Raw genomic sequence first — 4,842 nt, forward strand, 5'->3', positions numbered from 1 at the left:
TAGTTGTTATTGGTACAATATGTGTGGATCTTTGCAACTTCTCTGGCTTATAACATACTCTGGCTACTAATGTGATTATTGGTCTGCCTGCCATAAATACAAGTTTAGTGGAGAGTTACTTTGAAGGCTTCTACACTTTTTAGATAGATTTAACAATAAAAAATATTGTTTTATATCTTTAACCTGCTTAAACATCTTCACAAATCCAGCCTTGACGTGCCTGGTGTGTTTCTTGGTGTTTATTATTTTTCAACAAGCTACTAAGGCCTATACAGAAAAGTGATGCGATTAAACTAACACAGATGGGCTCTCTTAATCAATCAAGTAACTTTAGAAGAAATTCTTTTGAGCTGGATTTTACATAGAGATATTAAAGTAAAGAGGGTTGAATACATACGAGCACCAAACTTTGAGAAATTAACAGACTTATGCAGTTCTTTGTGTTGTCCTATTACAATAACATACTCGGATATTTGTGACAATGTCGCAAAATTCAAGATGCGTGCTTTTGAAAGTCGTACGGTGTTGGTCTACTTTAGTGTTAACACATTTAAAAATCTTGAATGTGTAACTGACTTATCCAGGGAGTTAGCAAAGTTAGATAAACTCCTATTGCAATTATGTTCAAACAATCCACTTCATTAAGTTGTTATATTACATTTAAAGATGGCTTTGTTGGGGCACACTGTCTACTTTGTTTATTTCCACTGTCTGAAGTCAAACAGAAATGTTTATATTTTAAACATTTTGTTTATGTACAGAGAAGAAAAAAAAAACACTCTGGTTTCTCTTATATTAAGGTTGATTTTGCAAATGGTTGGCTTAATTTTTTCATCTAGAATAAACTTACAAGAAGCTGTGTTTAGGCTGGGGGAGAAATGGTATACTTGTGCTGGTTTAATTTGTTTAAACAGACAAAGCCCAAAGAGCTCAATCAATTTGACAAAGTCAAACAAGCGCTCGAGAATAAGCCTGAGGTGTGACCTTGGCTTTATCAAACTTTTTGTGGTTTGGCGCATGCTCTCATGTAAAACTAAGCTAAATTTAGACATATGAATGTCAAACAACAAAAAAAGAAGCTTAAACTGCTCCCCAGGTTTTATGTGTTGTACAAAACTGAAAGGTAATCACCTCGATCAACAGTGTGTTTAATAAACAAAAAAATTGTTAGGACATAAAAAGAAAAGTAAAAATAAAAAGTAGGTCTGTGAATTTACATGACCAAGTAGGACTAATTGGACACATATACTTTTGAGAAGGAGAACATAAAGGCACTTTAAATTGTGTATCAATCAAAAAAACTTAATGTCAGGTGACAAGAAGCTTCTGGAAGAAATGCCTGTCAGTTACAGAGATGTAAGAACGAAGGATGGCTGAACCACTAGTTAACCCTAAAGAGAGGAAGATCGCAGTGCAAGACGGAGCCCAAAATGGAGAGATGCCAACACAGACAATGACAGAGTGTAAAAATGACTGTAGAAGCAGTTGGATTTGAAGGTTTTATAAATAATCACAAAATACACTAGAGTTCATTTGGACACATAATACGTCAATATGGTGTTGCACTGATTCCTGTTGGTCTATTTAAAAAATAAATAAAAGAGTGTTATGCAGGTCTAAATGTAAGGGAAAAGGGGGATTGTGGTGAAGATCAAGCCTTTTTATAATTTAATTAGAGTAATTAAGCTAAATTAATCTGAAGTTTTCAAGCAACCAACTGCATACAACTTAGTAATGTTATTAATTAACAATATTAACAATAATAAACAATATTAATTTGCCCAATTAGTTTACCAGTACAGATACATTTTTTTATTTTTATTTTTTACCAGTGGTGCACATTTGCAGCTTAAGTTGCATTTGAGATTATCATCCATGTACACAGAGTTCTTCAATGTATCTTCCATGCGAGTCTGGTGATAAAACTGTATATGATACAGGAAAAATATTTATTTGTATACGGCTAAAGAAATCCTAAGTACCACCAGTACTACTTGCACCATTTTGTGAAAACCACTGCATGACATCAAACACCTCCACATTCACAATAATCTGAACAGATAATCATCCCAAAATGTTATTAATTTTTGACAAACACACCGACCCACACAAAGTGCTAAACAAGTATTTACGCCTTCTTTAGGGCATAATATACACGTTATAGAAGTCACTTCATAGACATTCAATTATCACATAATTTATCCAGAGAAAACTAATTGCAGCTAAACTTGTGGTATGTGTGAGTGCAGCCTGTAGCTCACAGCCTGTTGCCAAGCTTGCTGTTGATATTATTGTTGTTGACTGAGGTCGTGTGCTACACTGAAAGTTGTGGGTTCAGACCGAAAGCCTATAATCAGGAAGTTCTCTGAATGGTACTGCTGCACCACCAGACTGATAGGCTGCCATCACCCAACCACTTCTCTCTGTGGATGGGGACACAGTAACCAGGCGAACAAGAAGAAAACTGACAAGACTGTGATATGAGCAACAAATGATACTTCTTCTAGCTCACAGTACACTTTGATACGCTCCCTCCAGTGGTTAGAGCGATTTTGATTTTACCCAGCTATATTATACTTACCTCTTTTTCTACTTTAAAATCCAAGTCTTATTTCACATTGTTCTCCACCTAAGTTATGTATGACAAACGCCTGGGGCCAAATCACCATCAAAGCAGTGCATTGCAGGAACACAGGGCTTCCAAGCTCCTTAGTGATGACAGATGTCACTTTTGAAGTGAGCAAGGGGATGAAAGTGGCGGAGATGTGACGGGCAGCATGAGGATAGCTTCACCGCCACGACCTGTCATCATCAGTGCAGCTGAGGTGTAATGGGGGAAGACTGGATGGGGTCTGGAGACTTCGATGGCCATCTTGGGTGTCTGCCTTTGCGGCCAAAAAGGAGCTGGCCTTTCATGTCATACCCACCTACTCTGCAAGACGCCAGCACCCAACGTGGCAGCCCGTCAGGCAGCCAGTAACATTGCTAGTCGCCAGCCAACCAGCCAGCAAGCCGTCATTCCTATGCAACCCATTTGGGATGGAGCTGTCTCCCTCCGTTACACTGGCTGTTCTGCCAGTGCATTCATCAGGGTATAGAGAGAATAGCTAATCTAAAGGAACCAGCAGCCCAGAATCAAAGGGCCACTGGCTTCTCTCTTCCTTGTGTGTAGTGGTGCTCACCTGGGTACTATCCCTGGTGTGACAGAGCAAGCAGCAAGAGGACTTGGTAAACAAGGCAGTGCAATGCAACTTTCAAACAGAAAGGTAGATAGTGCGGGGGAAACCAAAACAAACTCTTAACTCAGGAGATTCTCAGAACGTTTTCCTTCTGCCTTCCTCACTGTTCCCTGTCTCTTTATTGTGGCTTGATATGTCACCAGTGTCTATGTCTCCTACTTACTCAGGACTTCAAGTGGCTGTCTCTATTTTGCTGGGCCATAAATTATTCAGTGGCATGTGTCTTCTTAGTATCTGTGCTTTCCATTGGGTTGCTATCTTATCCCTTCTTCTGAAAGAGGGGCTGGTGCTTTGAGACAGAGTTTGCAAAAGGTAACACAGGAACTTCAGCATCGACAACCACTTTCTTAGCAGGAGCTCTTGTCAAGTACATATATTTGTTCCAGCACAAGAAAAAATATGAAAAGAAAAACAAGAAAAAAGTTGTATCTGAATACAACATGGAAACCAACAAGCTCCACTGCTGCTACTACAACTTGGACTTGTATCTGTGCTAAAAATAATGACAGTATTCCACATAGACAGTGTGTGTTTTGTTTCCCTAGCACATGCATGCGTGAATGTGTGTGTTTTGGGAGCCCAAGAAGCCCACTGTATGTAAATAGCCATATGAGACTGCATAGCATTACTGTCCAGACATTGAAGAGGTGACCTGAACCCAATTAATCACACAATCCCAGGGAGAACTGTCACAACCCATCTCCATCAGCAGTACCATCCTGTTCTGTCTCTCTCTTGTCATCCTCTGTTCCTCCATTTCTTTTCCTTTCCCTGCTCTCTCACACACACACACACCAACACACACGACACTGATGCTGCATGCGTACCGTACCAGGCCTCAACAGCCCCCGCCAAAATCCTCATCCCCCAACTTCATTGCTTTTTTTTCCCCCCCACATACAGATTCAAAAGATGACAGGTCAGCTGGCATGGGCCATTCTGTCCCCACCTGTCCCCTAGTTTCTTACCCCAGAAGGCAAAGTGCCAGAAGAGCACAGAAGAGAGGAAGCACTTCTTTCTTTGCAGCTGCCAAAACAAGATGCAGCCTTAGGCTTCCCATCCCCCAAAGATATGCAGCGTTTGCATTGTACCGCCATAAGCATTTTAAGTTTCTTTCAGTACACTTGGGTGGAGGTGATAATGATTTGACATTTGTGTATGAAAGGAAGTTTGACATATTAAAATGTGACAAGAATATGTTGGTCATTTTAACCCATCACTATTTTTCTGCATTTGTAGTTTGTGTCATTTCGTACCAGATATTTATGGGTATGGGAAAGAGCAGTTTTATATGAGATGCTTCATAATGACCATGCATCAGTTCATTCCTGGCAGTGTAATGATTTTCAACTGCTTTGTCATCAGAGGATGTGTAATCATTTGTGATTAATTACATTGTAGTATGAGATTTTCATGTCATGTATCATCACAGGGTAGTAAGCCCTCGACTATTCATATGTCTGTAATTTAAAATGTAAAGTTAATTCTTTAAAGCAATAAATGTGTTTCTCAAAAAAAAAAAAAAAAAAAAAAAAAAAAAAAAAAAAAATTTTCAAAAAATAAAAAAAAAAAGAAAAAAAAAAAAAAACAAAAACAACACAAA

The sequence above is a fragment of the Poecilia latipinna genome, unplaced genomic scaffold (genome assembly GCF_001443285.1).
Source record: "Poecilia latipinna isolate Pla-1442-1.1 unplaced genomic scaffold, P_latipinna-1.0 Scaffold289, whole genome shotgun sequence".
NCBI classification, from domain to species: Eukaryota; Metazoa; Chordata; class Actinopteri; order Cyprinodontiformes; family Poeciliidae; genus Poecilia; species Poecilia latipinna.